The 22,504-nt window shown below is 41.0% G+C and overlaps 1 pseudogene; it reads right to left on the bottom strand.

Annotated features, from left to right (window-relative positions):
- Positions 1-22,504, bottom strand: part of LOC117451075 (mediator of RNA polymerase II transcription subunit 15-like) — a 41,824-nt pseudogene that overhangs the window by 8,675 nt on the left and 10,645 nt on the right.

The following is a 22,504-nucleotide window of genomic DNA, read 5'->3' as shown; positions in this document are numbered from 1 at the left end:
ACCAGGGACCAGCTGGGTAAACAGTGCGTCCTAGCCATCATTGATTCAGTAGTTTGATGGCTTGTGGGACGAAAGACAGCCGAGATCCGGGTTGCGTTCCGATAATCCAAAAATCAGCTCCTAAGTTCTAACCCTATCTCCTATTCCTTGACCTCTGAGTGAAACGTCCCGGGGTTAAGGGATAGTGGACAGGAGAATTCAAAAGGACTTTCACTATCCGACGTGTTTATGATGCGCCAGCGGACGTCATAAATGTGCGTCTGCTGCTGTGGGGAAACTATGGAAACTACAGTTTTCTATAGCGGACTACAACATGGATGTTTAATAAGAACGAGGGACTACTGTAAACTCATCTAGAGACTCTGCACCGTGCTCTGATGCTGCTGCTTTGCTTTATGAACGGGGACAACAGAGAAACATATTCTTCATGACCAAAGTTGGAATTGAAATAAAAAAGGAAAGTGAAATGTATGCTCTTCGTCACCCTCTCCCTCCGGTCCACATTAATCCAAATGATCCCAATACGTATGATTGTATGAACTATGAAAATATCTTAAAATCAATACAAATGTATTTATTATAAACGTTAGTCCTTAACATCTCTCACTGTGTATATCACCATTCAAACATCTTTTAAAAGTTGAACAACCCCACACAGCTCAGTAAAGACTGTGAAATGTTGACTTTATTTGATCATTTCAGTAAAAACTAACGTTCATATTTCTGTTTGATTATAATACTGATGAACGTTCAAAACAAAGCACTTTGGCAACTTACCACCTATGTTTTAAAATGCTTAATAAGCACCGTAACTTTCATGATATAATTTCTCGGTCATAATCGGTTGTTTCCGTGAACGGCCGACTGTTGAGTGACGGCAAATGCTGCGGCTGCAATGCATTGTGGGGCAGCATTTTCTCCTCTCCTTTCGTCAAGGGAGGTCCAGTGGTTCCTAAGCTAAAGGAGGTGATAAAGGAAGTTTGAAACCTCCATTCCTTTCATTTGGAGAATTCGAACGGCACTTAACATGGCTGCCACTGAAGGACTTCCGGGTCATTTCACTTGGTTAGGAAGGTTCCTAAGCTAAATGGACAATTGGAACGCAACCCTGTTCTTTTTGAACAGAGGGGACGATATCTCCGCCCGGATGGCAACAGTTCAAAGTAAGAGGCAAGAGGGTGCCTCAGGTCATTCACAATATTGTGTGCCAATTTTAAAACTCTGTCCTTGTAAGCATTCTATATTAGAAAATGAGATTCCTGTCAATTTACTGGACAAAGTTACGGCCCTCCTGACTGACTTTTTCTGTGCCTCAGTTGCGTTGCCGAACCAGCATATGGTGCCGAAGGAGAGCACACTTTCAATAAAAGCAAGATAAAACATCTTCACCATTCTGTTGCCGACATTAAAAGACAATAATTTACGTAAAAAAAAAACATTCTTTGTTGAGACTTAGCTTTTATTTTCTCAGTCCAAACATCCCATCTGAGCTTGTGGTCAAGCACGACACCAATATATTTGTACTCAGTGACACATTGAATGGGCTCGCTATTTAAAAGAGTAGGGTTGGGCGATTGTGCTATTCTAAAATCAATCTTTGTTTTTGAGGTGTTTAGAAGCAGGTTTGACTCCTCACACCAGTTAATAAAGAAGTCAAGGACAGGCCCATGCTCCTCTTCAAAGAGGAGGCTGACCCGGGCCGTATCATCTGCATGCTTAATAAAGTGCCTATTGGGAAAAGTGCTGATGCAGGAGTTGGTGTATACAATAAATAAAAGGGAGGATAAGACACATCCCTGGGGTGAGCCTATCCAGGTAGTTATTGTGTCAGAAAGTGCCATGCCTATTTTGACCTGCTGAGTTCTACAGCTGAGGAAGTCAACGATCCAGGAGATCAGACCAGGTTCAAGTGAGAATTCTTCAGTTAAAATATTTGCTAAAATACTTGGCTTGATGGTGTTAAAAGCCGATGCGGAGTCGGCAAATAGAATCTTTACATGGGCTTTTGGCGTGTCGTCCCTACGGGGATGAATAAAGGTCCATCTTATTTTATCTTATCGAAACTGCCGGATGCTAACTTGCATATGTTGGGCAATTTGCACTATTAGCATTAGTTGCAACAATTAGCATAAGCAGACAATAGCTAAAAAATGGCTTGGCTGATTTGGATAGTTTTGGTGTGGTTTTGTATGTATATTGAGGATGTTGTATCCATTACTGATATTTATAGGATCAAAAATGCAGTTTTGAGTCCCCTAGAAGTTAGAAATCAGCACACCCTATACATTTCTATCAGTAAACTTTGGGGCACTCAACATTTGCTGGCAGACAGACTACTGACCCAGTTTGCAGACGAGGTGCACGGTGCCGTTGTTGCTGCAGAAGGCGGGATCCAGGTTGACGAGGAACTTGACGTCGAGCCGGGCCACCTCCCCCTGCAGGATGTTGGGGATGGTCTGCCGCTCGTCCTCCTCGTGCTTCCTCTTCCTGCCTGTCACGTTGGGACCCCTGAGGACCAGAAACACAACCTTTCTTTACTTTCACTTTTTATGCAACTCTTAAATCTCTATGCGCTGTCAATCAATCAAACTTTAATCGTGTTGATAACAAAATAATAAGTTATTTACAAAGGTCCATTTTATGTACTTCTACTCAATACAATTCAGAGGTAAATGGTGTACTTTTCCTCCACTACATGTATTTAATACCTGTAGTTACTTTACAGATGTGGATGAATGATGTGAAATATAATCAAGTGTTGAATCAGACTTTAGTTCCACCTGGAGTAAATCCACCAGCTGCCCTGCAGTCTACAAAGTACTTCAGACTAGCTGCACCTTCACCGGCTTTGAGAACACTTTCATGATCAATCATTATAAAACATATCATATCTATTATTCTGAAATGGACCAATCTGCACAACGACTACTTTTAATTTTGCTACTTTTGATGCTAATACTTTTGTACTTTTACTTGTAGCAGAGTATTCCTACTCTCTGGTACTTCTACTTTTACTCAAGTACAAGATCTGAGTACTTCTCCCCCCTCTGGTGATTTATCAAGATGAATACCTTGATTCATAATCACATTGGTGCATACATCTAGAATTAGAGAGTAGATTGGTTAAAAGATAATTATTCTATTTATTTAATAATTGATAACTTGTTTTTTAAGCAGAAAAAAAAAAAAAAATCATACTTCCGTTTCTGTTTTCTATTATTTGTATTTTTAGACATTTGAATGAGTCACTTTTTCAACTTTCGTACATTTCTAATTCTATATATTTTGTATTCAGTTAAACTTTTATATATGTCTTGTATTAAAATTCAAATATGCCAATCGTTTAATTAATCATTAGGATACTGAATATAATGACTGTGGGTAAAGGCAAAAAGCAGAACAGTCTGAGTTTAGAAAATGACATGTAAACAGCTTTTAAAACCAGAACAAAAATACACATTTGTAATGTGAGGATATCCAAAATCCTCACATGGTGTCTAGTCTCTTTTCACAATATTAATATTATATCTAAATATAGCCCAGCACTAGTAAAAAGCATTAGGAATTATGTTTTGAATACCACTTAAACACCAGAGTCTCCGTTAATCCAGAGTACTCAGTTGTCGACTAATTATACTGTAGAGAAGTACTCCAGTGTTTTATTTGTATGTGACCTGAACTTGAATGTACTGCAGATGTACTGCAGAGTGGGGGGGGAAACATACGTGATGGGGGGGCCGTGGATGGCGTCATGGCGGGGGCGAAGGTTCGGTACAGCGAGTGGTTGAAGACCGGCGAGCGGATGTTGGCCATGACGGCGTCCAGCAGCGGCTGACACAGGTACTGCTGCTTGGTGGGCACCGGGGGGGGCGGGGGGGTCGGCTGAAACGACAAGCACACACTGAGACTGCAGCCACAAAACGTTCAATGTTAACAAGGTACCAGGGTGGATTAACAAACAGTTGGTAACAGAGCGTAGTGCAGGGGCATCCAAACTACGGCCCGTTGTTGAGCAGATTCCAAACATATAATGAAATATGGCCAACAACTGAAATGAAAAAAAAAAATATATATATATAATAGTACTCATGTGTTAAAGGCGGTAAGTTTGAGAAACCGGCTCGAGATACACTTTTTGTTATATTCCATGGAATGCTCTTAACATCCCGATAGAAATGAATATCTTAAGTGCTTTGACAATAAATCCATTAAAAAAAGTCATCTGTGGAAGCCATGGTACTGTAAAAAGCACGACCAATCATCTGAGCCGGACCGGTTAAAGTAACTGGATGGCCTACCTGCCTGTCAGCCTTCCATCGGGGCACAAACTTATCTCGTGCCCTCTTTGGTCATGTGCGCGTTCGTGTGTGTTGGAGGAGGGGCTCTGTAAGGAAGTGGCAGATTTCTTCCGGCTGTGTATTTTCAAATTCTAGCGCACTCCAAAATTACCTACCCCACCTTTAATAAGCCCACAAATAGATTCAGTCAATTGAACCTGCATAACAAGCTTGAAATATACCCTTCATATTTAACTTTCTCCCCCCTTTATACATGGCTGTGAAGGCAGAGCACGAGCCTCTGTTTAAGAACTGCAAATCAATCCGGACCGAATCCTGTGTCCCATTATAAAATACATTAAAAAAAATATATATAATTTTTTTTTTAAAAGATTGATTCTGATGTAAATTAAAGTGGACCTATTATGCTATATTGGAAAAATATATTGTAGGGCCATACCTATACAAAACATGTCTGAAGTTTTTTGCAACAGTTGTAGCCATGCCTCATACTGCTCATACCCCTCTTTTGCAGCCCTGTTAGAGAAACACGGATTTTGGGTCCTTAGCTTTATAAAAAAAAAAAAAAAAGAGGAGGCGGAGCTAAAGCCTGATAAGAATTCTACCGGAGATAAAGTTAAATTCTGCTGTGATAAAACGCCATCTGTTCTAAACCACATCAAAGATTATTTCTGAAACAGTATGGAGCTCAAATGCTTTTTCTCTTGCGGGTTTATCACAAGGTGAGTTCCTTTTTTTATTTCCTGCTTTTTAAACACATGTGCTTACAGTACAGGTTAGCTCTGAGTGTTAGCGAGGCTTGCTAATGTAAACAAAGACGAGATTACGTCCATAACACGTCAGGCATTGTTTCGCTGCCGATTTGACGTCAGATCGGCAGCAAATCTGTATCCGCTCGTCGTACCCCTGTTTTTAAAAGATTTGGGGAAAAGAGAGAGGGTTTTATTTTCTGACGCTGCGTGAGTTCTCCGTCGCGCCGGGGACACATATTTATGTATAAAATCACAAAGTGCATTTTGCATGATAGGTCCCCTTCAATGTATATTCTCTTGTGTCTGACGCGTTGTGAGAATGAACGTGAATATCTATTTACTTGTGTGCGCAAGCGTGACACGCATTGCCGCAAGTTAACCGCAAGTGTACCTTGACTTTCTAATGCTTCTACTGCCAGACTTTACTGGCATTGATCCGGACCATTGACCTTGTATACAATTCACAACTGGACCTTTAACAAAAACGTTTGAGTACCCCTGCCCTATGGAGAGCTGTTTATTTTCTCAAAGCATATTGAAGTATCAAGCATCATTTACATACATTTGATTGATTTTTTTAAACTTAACTTGAGACAATATACCCCACCTCTAGTGAGGGGCCCAGCCCTTAGTATGGTTTTCTGTATGTGGCCCTCAGTGAACAAAGCTTGCGAGCTGCATTCAGGGCTCGAGTTTAAGGGCGTCCCGTCGTCGAAATAAATAGTGTCGGGGAGGATAAAAAAAAATGTTGGGACGAATTTGGGACGAGTTAAAATAAAAATACCCTGCTAACTCTACGAACGGCAATGAAAATGAAACTGACTGCACGTTCTGTGTAGCACACAGTTATTAAACCTCCATGTCAACATAAACACACACGCACAAAACATTTAGCAACCCGCGAAATACACACACACACACACACACACACAAACACACACAGAGTACGTATACCGACAGCCAGCGGCACAGCTGCCTGCAAATTCCTGGCCCGCGAATAATGAGAACTCTCCTTAGCAATATGCTGCGCCTCTCCCCATGTAGGGATGGGTACCGAGCCCCGGTATCAAACGGGCCCGGGCCGGAATTATTAAAGACAGTGGTAACATTAAGCTCCGACGTTATGGTTCTGGAGACATTTAAAAAAAATACGTCTCAAAAATAACACCTTCATGCCGATCTAGATCCCTCCTCTTCGCGTCGGGCTCCTGATCAGCCTGTCGGTGTTCTTTTCCCCATAATGACCGCGTCGCTGCACATTATCCCTTACATATGATTATATAGAGTCATTATTCATTTGTTTTAAAGCAGGAGGCGCAAACGCTTGCCTAGGGGAGGGAGAAAAAGAGCCACAGCGGAGAATAAACAGAAGGGCAACCATGGCAACCATGCAAGGGAAGTCTTCTTCCCTGCTTTGGTGGCAGACTACAGCGCCACTTACAGGCCTGGCACATGTACTACAGCGTCTCCAGCGCTTTCGAGCAGCAATGGCCGGCCGTGGCCCAACCTCTCATTCCCCTGATAGGTGGAGAATTGACCAATAGCCGTAGCGCCACCGTCCTGACGTCAGGACAGTGTTCAAATCAGGATCAGTCTGTATCAGATCCGTTGCAGCCCCTTTTTTAGAGATTTGGGTATGGAGGAAAATAGAGAGGGTTGTGTTTTCTGACACTTGGTGAGTTCCCTGGAACACCGTGGACACATGTTCATGTATAAAAGACGTACAAAAGTGTATTTTGCATGATAGGTTCCCTTTAAACAGTTGGCTTTATATTTGCTATGCTACAACTCTTTTGAGCTACCGATCTTCTCCGTGATCAATACCTTTGAGTATAAAATTAAAGTGTCATAACCCTGTCTGTTAATTAGCTTATTATGTAGCTTTCAAACCATGTTACGCAGATTTGAATTGTTAATACAAAAGCAAAGACAGTGCACAGGTCCTTTTAGGTGGAGACGATAAGAAGTGAAGATGAATCATCCTTCTTCTAAATATGAATGGGCAGGTAATTATTGTTAATGTTAAGTGATTAAAGGTTTTCTTACCACGGCCATGTCGTTCTTCAGCTTCTCTAGAGCGATTTCACACTTCTGTAGCGTCTTCAGAGGACACCTGAAGCTCAGAGGATACACATTTTATTCACAAGAAAAACTGTGAGGTGGTGTTGTTGTTGGTGTTGTTGTTGGTGATGTCGTCGAGGATCAACTGTTACCTGGTGTTTGGATCCGTCAGGATGTTCAACAGACTCTTCATCTTACTGAGGTCCTTCTTTCTGTCTGTTAACACAACAACAAGTCATTCTTAAAATCCCTCCATTTAAAATAGTATAACAGTAGACTCAGACATTCAAATGGAAACATGTTGTAAATATAGGTAAATCATTATCAATTTGTTTCTCAAATAATCTATAGTGTTTGTTTACTATTGTATGAAAGCCCATTTTTGCCAGCTAAGAAGAAAACAAGATGAAAACTGATATTACTTTCAGAATAACTCTAAAATCAAAAAATATATAGATTAGATGCATGAGATATTAAGTTATTTATTTGAGATACTAAGTCTTTATTTTAAAATACTATGTTACATACATATTGAAATTCTTTGTAATCATTAATTTGAGATATGAAGTCATTATTTTGAGATTTGTCATTATTCTTAAATACTGAGTCATCATTTTGAAATAAATAAGCATTATTTTCAGATACTTTGTGACTCTTAAATGTCATTCTTAAAAATACAATTATTTCATAAATATCATTATTTTGAAATACTAAGTCATTATTTTTAAGATCTTTAGTCATTAAAATTGAGATTCTTAATTAATATTTTAAATTGTTATATCATTATTTTTAAGATCCTTAGGTCATATTTGGACATTATCTTTTTGTAAATTATCCTGATAACTGGCTAAGTGGAAAATGTCATATTATATCAGGGTGCATACACTTTTTCACCATTGATTTTCAATGACGTCTCCATGACCTTCACCTCATTTTCCATGACCCAAAAAAATGACTCTTTCTTTCATGTGGCTAGCAAGCGCTGCATCGCCCATATTCGAAATATCAGTAACACAGTTTGCATTTAGCACGTCTTGGGTCAATGTCTTTTGATAACCACAATTGGTACTAGTGTTAATTTCGTCAGCTATTTTTTTATTTAGTTTAGTCCTGTGTTAAATTTCCTTTTTAGTTTTAGTCATATTTAGTCACTTTAATCCTGTTTTTATTTAGTCAACTTTTAGTCCACTAAAAGTCTGAGCATTTTAGACTTATTTTAGTCAAAGAAAACTAATTATTTTAGTCGACTTTGTGTCAATGAAAACGGTTGAGTCTTTTTTAGTCATCAGATTATATAGAACATTTCAGTCAAACTAGTCTAGCCAAAACTAATAATTTGTCATTTTAGTCAAACCTATTTCACAATAAGATTATATCTTATTTGATGAAAAACACAGGTTGAATGATTAAGAAGCTTTGCAGAGAGTATCAGGTTTGTGGTGGTTTTACCAGCTGTGTTATGGCCACATTGCTTCCCTTCTGATGAAACAATGCATTCGCTTTTTTTCTCCGCCTCATTGTAGCGAAAATGGGCCCAAATATCACATCGTTTCTTTCTCCCAAGCAGTGGTGGCTTTGGACTTTTTCGTTGTCAGTCATTTTGATGGACATTGCCGTCATAATCCATTATTACCTGCGAGTCTGTACACGACTCGTCACTCACTCGCGCTGACAGGGGGGGGGGTATTCTGTTAACGCGACCACTGTTCCCAAGCCCTGTTGTTGCCATTTTATTTTCTGTTAAATGAGGTTAGTTAGACCATAGAGGCTTCTCAATTCTTAAATGTCCCCTCCTCGACTCCCCTCCTCGACTCCCCTCCTCGATACTTAGTCCCGCCCTCAGGAGATGCGAGCGGAGGAGCCGAGGAGGGGAGCCGAGGAGAGGAGGGGAAGCAGCAGGCGGTTAGAGAAATGAGAACTCCTCTCCGCTGAGCGGTCATTTTAAAGAGACGTCCAAATGATGACAGGAGGCAGCAGCCCTCTGTCTGATGGACAGATGTGTTCAAGACCACTTCTATATTTACTTTGATTCATTCACAGTGCGGTATAATGAGACAATAACAGGCTACAGATGCGGACACACACACACACACATATAAATATATACAATTTAAAGTATGAGAGCACTCTCATAATAACGTAACACAATCAGAGACTGGATATATCCCCCCCCCCCTCTCTCTGGTCGCTGAAATGGGGAATTGAAATTACGGGCCAAAAGTTGTATTTACACGTATTAAAAGTAAGGACACCAAACCAACTGAGACCTGTCTGTCCGCCGCATCTGCGCACTGTACAACACACACCTACACACTGTACCACACACACACCTACACACTGTACCACACACACACACACACCTACAGCTCCTAAAGCATAATCAGGCTACAGTCGTTGTGTATTTTATTATGTGAAGCACTAAATGGTCTAAGAAAAATATCGACTCTTTGTTTGTAGATATCTACTAAACTAAAGCAAATAAAGAGAGTAGGCCTGTTATACTGAGTGATATATATTTTACACACTGCTCTGCTTTCTGCACGGACCTCACAGCTGTTCTCTCTGGAAACATCGCAACGCGATGAAAGCAGTTACTAAAATAATATCCAGGGGATGAATGCAGAGCTGTCATTGGCTGAGATAAGTCCGGCCGTGCGTCACGCCTCCACCGTTCCCGGAAATGCATCCGTGGAGGAGCCATCAGTGTCTCCTCGGTTAGAGCTCCTCCAGAGAGCCTCCTCGACGCTCGGTCCTCGATGTGCATTTAGAGAAATGAGATGTCCTTCAACATGGTGCGCTGAAATTCATTTCCGGGTCACTACCGGAGGACCGAGGAGTCGAGGAGGGGAAATTAGAGTATTGAGAAACCTCTCATGAGTTAGACCCGAGTCTTCCTGACAGTTCAGTGTGCCGCTGCAATTTAAATGTACCGCCACGCGCAGCACAGACACACAGCTGCTGCTCTGCCGCAGCACCGGAAATGGAATTGCTGGGAGAAAAACTGACTATCAGAGATGTAACGTTATCTTTGATAATATTTCGTCTCCTCATTTTTCGTCAACGAAAGTAAAGAGAGATTTTGGCATAGTTTTTATTTAGTAAACTACATTTTCGTCTCGTCGTTTTTCGTCAACGATATTGCATGTTGATTTTGTTACAGTTATTGTTTACTGCCGTCGGTGCCGTCTCGTCATCGTCTCGTTTTAGTCATAGAAAAAAAGGTCGTTGGGGAACATATTTCGTCATAGTTTTAGTCAACGAAATTAACACTAATTGGTACATATCATTTAGAAGCCATACATTGTTGAAACTGCACTTCCCTGGCATCTTGGCAGCCTTATATCAAATAGTAGCTGCTCCAAAAGGCTAAAGCCACTGTAGAGTAGAGGGCGTGATTGTAACATTACATTACATGTTACTCGTTAGACGCTTTTATCGAAAGCGACTTACATACTCAATACTGTGGGCAATCCCCACAGGAGCAATTTGGGGAGAAGTGTCTCAGGGACACAACGACATGCTGACTGCAGTGGGGTTTGAACCTCTGTTCCCCTGATCCGAACACCAACGCACTAATCCACTGCGCCACACGCCTCCCTACATTTCATTACTATACGATACAGTATTTATTATCATTATAGTATTACTGTTTTGGCGATTAGATAAAATATGAATTATATTTGATGCAACTTTAGTTACATTTCCATGACTTTTCCAAAACTTTGGGAAAAATATTGTTCTCCATAATTTTTCCAGGGCCTGGAATTTGCATTTTGAATTTCCATGACTGTTCCAGGTTCTCAATGACTATACGAACCCTGTAATATATATATTATCCAATGAGTGAAGTGAATAAATTACTTCTTCTTTTTTTAAAGTTTCCAACTCATCATCTGTCATTGGGTACATCATTTTTGCACTCTGAGTCCGACCTTCATTTTTGTCGATCTTGTTGATCATCCTGCGCAGCGGCTCGATGTATTTGGAGAGCTGTTTGAGTTTCTCCATGTACTGCTGGTCCTCCAGCGACGTGGCTCCCGCCGGACTCATCACTGAGCTGGGGTTACCTGTGGGGGGGGGGGGGGCAGGAAGATAAGGGAAGGAACAGAAAAGACTCCAGGTAATCTGAGATTTCATGAGTGAAGTGAAGATTTAAGAGCACAATCTTCTGCCCATGATAACCTGAAACATTCTGAGCTAAGCTGATAAAATATGGAAATGTTTTAGTCTTGAAGTTGTGTGCGTCTCAAAAGCCTGGATTTAACGCTTTGCAAGAGATTTATAAAATGTATTGAAGACAAGGAAGTTTTCTTAATGAGGGCTGGCAATGTTGTTTAATATAATTTAAAACGAGTTTGATTTATTTTAAAATCCTGATTACGAGATAACACATTGTTGAATCTTCAAATAGCATTAATGAATATATATACATATATATATATTGTTTTAGTGTGTTGTATTTTGTTTTCTTTTAAATCAATGAATGCTTGTTTGTAAGTGTTTGTATCGAGAAGCGGTTCCCAACCTTTTTCAACTCAGGGCCCACTTAAGAATCAAAAATATGTTCGCGGCCCACATTCAACCATAAACAATAGGGAGGCTAAATAAAGTTCTCCGAGTACTTTTTATTTTAATTAGAAAAGGAGCTGGCCATCACTAACAGATATTTTTATTATAGTTTATTTTATATTTATTTTATACATAGTTTAGTTGAATACTCTATTCTGTTTGGTCAATTCAGAACATGTGACACGTTGTTAATCCAATAGTACAGACCGCTGTCAAGGACTGTAAAGACCGTTGCTAAAGAGGATCAAGAAAGAGAAAGGAAAAGAGGTTCAAATTAAAAAAAATCTTAATAATGAAATGTTTCCACACAAATCATAATGTTTTGCAAATGATTTGGTGGCCCACTTGCAATGCCTTTGCGGTCCACAGGTTGGGAACCGCTGGTATAGAGGAATGTATATTTCATAATTTTGTTACAATCACAAATACATACAGTGGGGCAAAAAAGTATTCAGTCAGCCACCAATTGTGCAAGTTCTCCCACTTAAAAAGATGAGAGGCCTGTAATTTTCATCCTAGGTATACCTCAACTATAAGAAACAGAATGAGAAAAAAAAAATCCAGAAAATCACATTGTCTGATTTTTAAAGAATTTATTTGCAAATTATGGTGGAAAATAAGTATTTGGTCAATAACAAAGGTTCATCTCAATACTTTGTTATATACCCTTTGTTGGCAATGACAGATGTCAAACGTTTTCTTTAAGTCTTCACAAGGTTTTCACACACTGTTGCTGGTATTTTGGCCCATTCCTCCATGCAGATCTCCTCTAGACCAGTGATGTTTTGGGGCTGTCGCTGGGCAACACGGACTTTCAACTCCCTCCAAAGATTTTCTATGGGGTTGAGATCTGGAGACTGGCTAGGCCACTCCAGGACCTTGAAATGCTTCTTACGTCTCCTTCGTTGCCCGGGCGGTGTGTTTGGGATTATTGTCATGCTGAAAGACCCAGCCACGTTTCATCGTCAATGCCCTTGCTGATGGAAGGAGGTTGTCACTCAAAATCTCACGATACATGGCCCCATTCATTCTTTCCTTTACATGGATCAGTCGTCCTGGTCCCTTTGCAGAAAAACAGCCCCAAAGCATGATGTTTCCACCCCCATGTTTCACAGTAGGTATGGTGTTCTTTGGATGCAACTCAGCATTCTTTCTCCTCCAAACACGTCGAGTTGAGTTTTTACCAAAAAGTTCTATTTTGGTTTCATCTGACCATATGACATTCTCCCAATCCTCTTCTGGATCATCTAAATGCTCTCTAGCAAACTTCAGACGGGCCTGGACATGTACTGGCTTAAGCAGTAAGTCACAGGTCTGTGAGAGCCAGAAATCTTGTTTGTTTGTAGGTGACCAAATACTTATGTTCACCAATTAATTCATTAAAAATCCTACAATGTGATTTCCTGGATTCTTTCCCCCCATTCTGTCTCTCATAGTTGAGGTGTACCTAGGATGAAAATTACAGGCCTCTCCCATCTTTTTAAGTGGGAGAACTTGCACAATTGGTGGCTGACTAAATACTTTTTTGCCCCACTGTATATATACAGCATATATATATATATATTAGGGCTGTCAAACGATTAAAAATTGTAATCAGATTAATCACAGCTTAAAAATTAATTAATCATGATTAATCACCATTCGAACTATGGCCAAAATATGCTATTTATTTATGTATATTGTTGTGGGAATGGAAAGATAAATGAAAGAAGGCGGATATATCCATTTAACATACAGTATCTATGTTTATTATAACATTTTTCTGTGTGTCAAAATGAAAGACAACCCACACACCTATCAATCATCAAACCGTGGGGTCTTAATTCATTACGTGTTGATTTCTATCAACGGGGGAGTACTTCAGGAAAGTCGACAGAGGGGGGGGGGGGGGGGGGGGGGGGCACCACAGAGTGTGAACGTTGTGATCAGCTGTTTTAGCGCAGTTCTCCAGTGAAGGGGGGGGGAATCTCCCTCCGCAGCCGGGTGGCGTAGTTTTGGCACAAGTCCGTTGTACAGACCGACGTTAACAGCAGCCCTATCTGTGCACACGGAGACCGACTCTGTCGTCCGGTGATCTAACCACCTTCTGGAAAAGCTTCACAAGTACGTCGGTACGCAAATGCACTTTGTGACACAAGTGACGGTACGCATTTCAGATTACGCACATAACCTGCGTACCAGTTATGTGTATATCTTACTGTACCTACAGCAAAAGTATTCTCGGTCGGGACTTCCTGCAACAACACCACGCCGTTATCAAAGATGTTCTATTGAGAAGACGATCACTACGTGACAAAAGTTTTCAAAACCGTGGCAACTGAAATCAATCTTACTAACTGATGTCTGTGCAATTTACTCCGTGCGAGTTGGCAGACTTTATTTTGCTTACTTTAACATCATTGTTCATGGTGGGGCTAAGCCATTTCTTGGTATGGGTGTAGCCTACCCCAGCCATACCCTGGCGCTGCCACTGGTGGCACGTATGGGGCGGGCCATTCTGCACATGCGTTAAATGCGTTAAATATTTTAACGCAATTAATTAAAAAAATTAATTACCGCCGTTAACGCGATAATTTGTACAGCACTAATATATATATATATATATATATATATATATATATATATACAGTGTGAGAAAAAGTTTTTAGAGAGTACTTGTCCATGGACAAGTGAGTTTGGCAATTTACTTGTCCGAATACATTTTTCACTTGTCCAGAATTGACAAAAATTGGGGCCACTGGAATCTTCTTCTTCGTCATCGTATTTTTTACATTTTCCCACGGTTTTTACAACACCGCTAACGTAAGTGAGGGGTAAGATTTTACTGCATCACACATAGGGTTGGGTATCGTTTGGATTTTAACGATTCCGGTTCTGCTTTTCGATTCTGGTTATTTTCGGTTCTCGATTCCGGTTCTTGGAGAGGGTAAATCAGTCTCATGACAAACTGGGAGAAAAATATATTTATGAAAACATTAAGTCAAATCTGTATTCCTATTTACAAATCACTTCATACTGTTGAATTTCTTACGGTTATTGAATACAATTATATAAAAATAATCTCTGCATTGTTTAGTTAGTTCTAAGTGGTGCAGTTTGAGAATGTACAAAGACTCCAGCTCATTCAAAACTCTGCAGCTAGACTACTTACGAATACCAAAAGGAGGGAACACATTAGTCCTGTCTTAGCTACTCTACACTGGCTTCCTGTAACTTTTAGAATTGATTTTAAGGTGCTTCTCCTCATATACAAAGCTCTAAATGGACAAGGACCCAGCTACATTGCTGACTCTCTAATGAACTACACACCTGCCAGAACACTGCGATCATCAGATGCAGGTCTATTAGAGGTCACCAGAAAGAGTCATAAAAGAAGATCGGTGATGCAGCCTTTGTAAACTACGCCCCAAAACTGTGGAACATGTTACCCAACAATATTAGGGAAGCCAATACATTAGGCATTTTTAAATCTCTTTACCAAAGCATTTTACTGATTTTACACTATTATACTGCACTATTCTCTGTGATTGACATTGCACTATTTCTCTATGTTTTATTCCCCATGTTTTTATTTTTAATTATTTTATCCCACTTTATGCTTTGCTCTTGCTGCTTGTTTTACACAAATGTTATGTCTTATTTTTTACTGATGTAAAGCACTTTGAACTGCAATCCCCTGTATGAAAGGTGCTATACAAATAAAGTTATTATTATTATTATTATATTTATAGCCTATAGGCCTAGCGCTTTTCTACAACTCAAAGACACTTGCACGCTTACACATGTCCTGCAATACACATGCTGCAGCTGCCCAGCTACTCACTGTTTGTAAAAGTTAATAAATAGTATAAATAGCATTTCAATAATGTACTTTCTATACCCTGCTTCATAAACAATACTGACATCCCTGCTCCTCCGAGCCTGGGGGTCCGGGGATGAGAGGACAGCGCGAGGACACAGACAGGGAGGCTGCTTCACTTCATAAAGGAAATGATGGTCAATATTAACAACACAGGAGCTAAAACGCTTAATAACCTTCATTATGTGTTAGAGAAAGAACATAAGAAAGTTTGACAAAGATGAGGCTGTTAAACAGGCAGCGGATCCACTGTGTGTAGAAAAAGAGAGAGACGCTGAGCTGCACCATGCAGCGATCAGCTGATACGGAGCATAGAGAGAGAGAGCTGCAGTCCGCGGGGCTCGGCCTCCTGTCCTCACAACTCTTATTAATCCCAGTACCGGACAATTGTTATTTGTTCCTACTCGGAACCGAGTTTTGCTTCCCAACCCGGCCACTGTGCTACACTTCCCGCCCCGCTCCCGTCTAACTGTACAGAAAGCGGCGAGATACATTTCCTTAGGAATCGACAAGCAGAACCAAAACTAAAATTTCTAAACGAACAATGGCGGACACGGACAATTTGCGAATGAGTTCTGCCTTTTGTAAACTGAATGTATCAATAATTTGTCAATAAATCGGGGCGAAAAACGTCACTTGTCCGCCGGACAAGTCAATTGAAAGATCTACTTGTCCGATATTGTAAATAACACGTCCAGGACGGTGGGACGTGTACTTTTTCGCACACTGATATATATATATATATATGTGTATATATATATATATACACACACATACAGTATATATATGTGTGTATATAGGGATAACGATTTATTTTTGTCCAATCATGATATGATATAAATGCTTTCCTATTTTTTATTAGAAATGTTAATGTATTTTCAGTTGTTTACTGTTAGCATAAATGCTAATGCTAACTTCAATAGAATGTGATTTATGTAGCTCTTAATCTGTGCGTCTGTGTTTGTTTAAGTACCTGGAGTATTTAGGGGCCCAGGTGAGGGGACTCCGTAGTTCTGGGGGGTCCGGGCGTTGGCGGGGCTCTGTGAGGGCTGAGGGGACGGGCTGGGCTGGAACCCCCCCGGCGACGGTGTGGGGCCGGAGCTGCAGACAGGAAGCAGTTTAAAACCCGCGTCACAGACGGACAAAAAGATGCTTTGATGCCAAAACGTTTTTTTAAGTCAAATCAATAAACCAATGTTATTGCTGATCATTACGACAACACATTTATTTATTTTCTGAGTTTTAACCCAGGCGTTTGTTTGAGTGTTGGACCAAAACTTTAGACTCTTCATTTGTTCTTTAGGTTTTTCTTTTCATTTTGTTCTTTGGATAGTTTTTTTTAACCCGGGATAACAAATATGCCAAAGATTTTGCTAAATATTTTTTATTAAATAAAATAAACAATACTGTAAGAATGATAGAATGCTTAAAAATAAACACTTTTAAATAAAAAAAGAAACTGTGTGTAGCACCTGAAACTAGGATACTTTACAGTGGTTGTTTACATAATGCTGTTATCTCCTGTAGGCCTATATTAAATACTAGATTGAATATATTTTCGCAGTTTGTGATAAGTCAATAATTAGCACCAACATTGAATTTGATACATTTTCATTTTCTGTGCAGGACACCAAGAAAATAGCATGTCTTTTTTGTAATAGAGCGAACATGAGAAAATGTCTCCATCTGGCTGAAAATAGTATACAGTTGCATCTTAAAGCCAGGGCTTTAGATGCAAAGCGCAGGGGTCTCCCTTGAAAAAGAGATCTATGATCTCAATGGGACCAATCTCGTTAAATAAAGGTTTGAAATTAAATTAAATTAAAAAAGCCTGATATAATAAATAAAACTGGATTTTATACATTTTTAATTTTGGCATTTTTGACTGAGTGTAGTTTGGATTAACTATTAAATATACACTTAATATAGGAACTGATGTATACTTACTTAATGAATGACAAATGTATGTACACAAACAGAATTATTAAACATTTTAAGATGTCCTTAGTGAGGCATAAGGGTTTATTACTGTCATAATTATTATTTATGTTGTTATTATAATTATGATACAGCTAGTAGTACCTGGCTGAGTTAGGCTGTGAGCTGGGGGGCTGAGGTGACGGCTGGGGAGGGGGGGGCATCGACTGTGGCGTCTGCACCTGCACAGGTGAGGGCGATGACATCATCGAGTGCTGCTGTACCTAAGGGAAGTGATAAAAGGATAAGGCCAATTCAGTATTACATTCACATTGAATAACTTTAAGACCTTTTACTCCTCCAGGGGGCCGGACACATTCGCTTCAAAGGGCCCTTTTAGGCTTGTGGTTGCTCCCTTTCCTGTAGAGAGTTTAGATTAAAACCTCTTAGTTTGCAGTTATGTCTCTGGCATAACTTCCCTCTTTATATTTTAACCTACAGTGGCCTTATTATGTGTGCAAAGGCTTGGATTTTAAAAAAAGCAACCTAAAAATATAGTAATAGGCGTTTTGTTTTTTTAAAAGGAAACAAAAATAATTTCAGTGTTTTGTTTTCTTAAAGTTTGGAGGGTTTTTGTTCTCGCAGATTTCAGACTTTATAACCTCAGAGAATACTTAGTTTTTTGTAAATTTGCCACTTGAATCTCACAATATTGGGATTATTTTTTCCAATTTTCCAGTTTTTTCCCTCTATAATAAAATACTTTAATCTGTTTCTATGACACCATACTGTTTTGTGCTGAATCTTTTCATAAGAATACACGTCCCTAGCAGTAGACAGAGGCACATGGGGGAGGGGCAGAGTGTGGATAAATACCTGCTGTGTCATAGGCTGTCCTCCCACAGCGGCGGCAGCAGCAGCGGCGGCAGCTGCGGCAGCTGCAGCCGCGGCGGCAGCTGCAGCGTTTGGAGGCGGGATAGAGGGATTCAGGGCTCGAGGCATCCGGGCTGGAATCATCCCGGGACGAACCAACTTCAGAGGACAGGTGAGCATACAGACACACGTTAGCCCCTATCCTCCACTCTAACCCTGATGCCTTATGGTGCGTTTGGACATGAACCAAAGCCATTAGGCGTACTTTTCCCAGAAATAGTTCTGATAGTTCCTGGGGTGTTGCGTTCACACCAAAAATATATTTTTTTAGCATTAGCCCAGCGCACCAACGGAGAGAGACTAACTTATGGCAACACAAAATAAAGCGTGGGATCGGTGGAGCGATGAGGAGGTGTCGGCGCTTCTGGCGAGTTACCCGGGGGGCTCCGGGACTTCGGGTGGCAGTAAACGCCGTGAAGTTGTTTGCGGCCTGCCAGTAACCCAAAGCAGAAGAAGAAGAAGTGACGTCAGCGGCTTCATTTGCCTAATCCTCCCTCAGGGATTTATTCCGGTGTGAACGCGATTTACTAGATAGTTCTGGGAAATAAAAGTTCCAGGAACTATTCCTGGGAAAAGTACTTGGTGTGAAAGCGCCTAATATAAATACATACCAGGGTTTCCGATATTTACCGGTTTTTTGCTGCTAACATTTATTTAAAAAACTGTAAATTCAAAACCTGCCGGTCAAAATGTCCGGTAATAATTAGGTATGCTCCGACAGCACGGCGATCATTATCGGCCGATATTCACTCTTAATAGTTTGATCGGGGCTCTCTATAAAGGCCGATCAGGAGAGCTGGATCTGATCGATAAGGACATAAACGCGAGGGAAGTGTAACCGGACACGAAAATGAATCTGAACTTTTCGATCTTTTACGATTATAAACTGAAGCAAAATAAAAATGAGCCCCATTAACTGATGGGTAAGTACCTGGAGTATTCAGCAGAGTTCCCGTTAGCCGGTAATTACCGGACTACGACCGGTAAAATATGCTGAAGAAATCTAAATCTCTCCGGTCAAAGTGTCCGGTCAAAAATAATTTCCGCTTAGCGCAATACCGCATCAGTTGCGCCACTTATGTGACAGACAAGAATAGTCAACTCTAATGTCTAACACTTAATGTGGAGAAAGAGATGTCCTGTATGGGTTGATTGTGCGTTGATCTGTTGGTAATGCCTCGGGGTTCCGGTGGGCATGTAAACAAATGCATAATGCTGCGCTATACTTTGTGGCCTCACCCGGTTGCATAGCGACACTTATTGTTTAGCAGAACCGAAAAGGTGTATTTTGTATGGGTACCCGGTACCCGGCATTTTCTTATCGGTTCTCATCTGGAACCTAGTTTCAGTTCCTAACCCTAGTGATTACATTCAGAGTTTTTACACATAAAGCACCTGAGGTTGAGGCGTCTGCAGTCTCACCTGCCCCGGGGCGGCGGCAGCAGCTGCAGCGGCTGCGTTGATCTGCGCCTGCGCGGCAGCCTGCTGTGCTGCCTGCTGAGCTGCCTGCTGCTGCTGCTGGACCTGCTGCTGCTGCAAGGCTGCACGGGCCTGCTTTCACACACACACACACACACACACACACACACACACACACACACACACACACACACACACACACACACACACACACACACACACACACACACACACACACACACACACACACACACACACACACACGGCAAAGCATGCAAGCAGAGGAGGGGGGGTAAGCATACTGCTGGAACCCTGAGTTGTGATTCATCAGGCTCAAGTTTGACCAACACATTTGGGTTTTTGGAAGCAAAAATAAATAAATCCAAACCAGTAAGGAAAATATTAAGGAACTATAAAAAGATTGAGATAGATTACATTATAATAATTGTTAGGGAAATAATTGTCCTAGACTCCTAGATATGACGTGCATGACCAACCCTGACGTCTGCTATCTCCTTTAAGGAGATCGGCTGCTTCAGCCATAATGTTGTTGTTCCCATTCTATGACCGGGCAACCCTCGGTCACAGATGGTGTATTGTTGTGGGTACACTGGGACACTTCCTTCTCTGTGTTTGTGGACTCCAAGGTGTGAAATCTTCGAGGCCATAAGTGTCAGACGCAAGTAACTCAGTGTTCCCAACTGTTTAGGCTATCTTCTCAAATATGTTGATTACTCTCTGCGAAACCAGTTAAATGGGCAAACGAGAGAGAGGCGCTCCAGAATTGACGTGGCAACTCTCCCGTGAAGTCAGAACCTCTGGCTCTTGGACTTGTGATGTGAATCCTCCGGCCAAAGCTCCAAATAAACCATCAGTGTTTGACATCAAAGCTCCTGCTCTTCCCGTGACTCCTCCTGCATTGCTGCTATACAGACGTTTCCTCTACAATAATTAACCCAAAAATGTATATTACAAAATGACAATTCATTTATTAATATATAAAAAATAAATGGAAAATAAATTCATTTTTACTAACCTATTTGTTCTTGTATTTATTTGTATTTCACATTTCATTAACTTATTTTAATTATTAGTTTATAAGTCTACATTTGTATTTACTTTTTTATTACTAAATGTTTGATTTACTTTGATCTTAATTTACTTACTTTTATCTTATTTAATAGTCTTTATATTACCACATTATTTATTTACTTAATTATTTCTTATTTGATTCGTCGTTACATTTCGACATTTTTTATTTATCAAATTGTTACTTTATTTATCTTTGCTTTATATTTCCAAGTCTTTTATTGACATTTATTTGAGGCTTTTTTCCCCTATAATTTTTTTTCTTGATTAATCCTTAATTTATTTGTCTTTATATTTACCTTTTTTTTCAATTTTCTTAAATACTTACTTATTTTGTATGTATCAAATTGTATATTTCCGATATTATTATTTTTACAGAATAATCTTCTTTATTTTATGGCACTCCTTGACCACACAGTTAATAGTGAACCAAATCAAATCCCCAAATTGCTTGAGTATATTCTGTCAACAGTGATGCAGTTGATTCGAAGAGGACTCCAACAGAAGTTTCAGGTGTTAAGGGGGCTGCTCTGTCTCACCTGGAAGGCCTGGATCTTTAGCTGGTGCTGCTGCTGCTGCTGCTGCTGCTGCTGCTGACTGAGCGAGCTGATGGGAACGTGCTGAGCGGAAGTCATCTGTCCGGCCAGAGACTGAGGCACCATACCGGGCTGTTGCTGCTGCTGCTGCTGCTGCTGCTGTTGTTGCTGCTGCTGCTGTGCGTGTGGAGGCATCTGCCCTGGCTGAGGCTGAGGCTGAGGCTGAGGCTGAGCCTGAACCTGCTGCTGCTGGACCATGTGCTGAATGGACTGGGCCTGAGCTTGGGCCTGGGCCTGGGCCTGAGCCTGGGCATGCTGCTGCTGCTGGAGCTGCAGCTGCTGGAGCTGCACCATCTGCTGCTGCTGCTGGATCCTCGTCTGGTGCATCTGCAGACACAAACAGATATAAAACTAGCACCAACAGAACATCAATGCTGACATATACACAGGGGTGCACATAACTTTCTCAGTGAGGTACTCAGATGAGTACCAGGGGTCAGTGTTTGGTACTCCAACTTATGTGATGAAGCCCTCTGTGTCGCGAACGCCGACGGGACGGGACGGGGTGCTGAGCGTGCAGAATGTGCACAGGGGAGTCTCCCTCCGCAGCCGGTTGGCGTCATTTTGGCACAATTCCATTGTACAGACCGACGTTAACAGCAGCCCCGTCTGTGCACACGGAGACCGACTGTCGGCCAGTGATCTAAGCGCCTTCTGGAAAAGCTTCACAAGTACGTCGCTACGCAAAGGCGCTTAGTGACAAGTGATGGTACGCATTTCAGATTTTTGCCGCGCATGCGTACCAGTTATGTGCACCCCTGCATATACACTCATGCCCCTTTTCCACCAAAGCAGTTCCAGGGCCGGTTCCGAGCTAGAGCCTGATTTAGCTCTGGTTCTTTCTGTTTCCACCGCAGCGGAGCTGCCTCTAAGCACCGAAAACCGGTACTTAGCTGGCCCCACTCGACTGCCCGGCAAGAACCAATACTTCACGCTTACGTCGGAGGGGGGAGAGATTAACGAGCAATAACAGTTCATGGCGAGTACGGCAAATAAAAGTTGTTGTTGAGC

The sequence above is a fragment of the Pseudochaenichthys georgianus genome, chromosome 8, assembly GCF_902827115.2.
Source record: "Pseudochaenichthys georgianus chromosome 8, fPseGeo1.2, whole genome shotgun sequence".
NCBI classification, from domain to species: domain Eukaryota; kingdom Metazoa; phylum Chordata; class Actinopteri; order Perciformes; family Channichthyidae; genus Pseudochaenichthys; species Pseudochaenichthys georgianus.
This window is presented reverse-complemented; position numbering and strand designations above follow the sequence as displayed.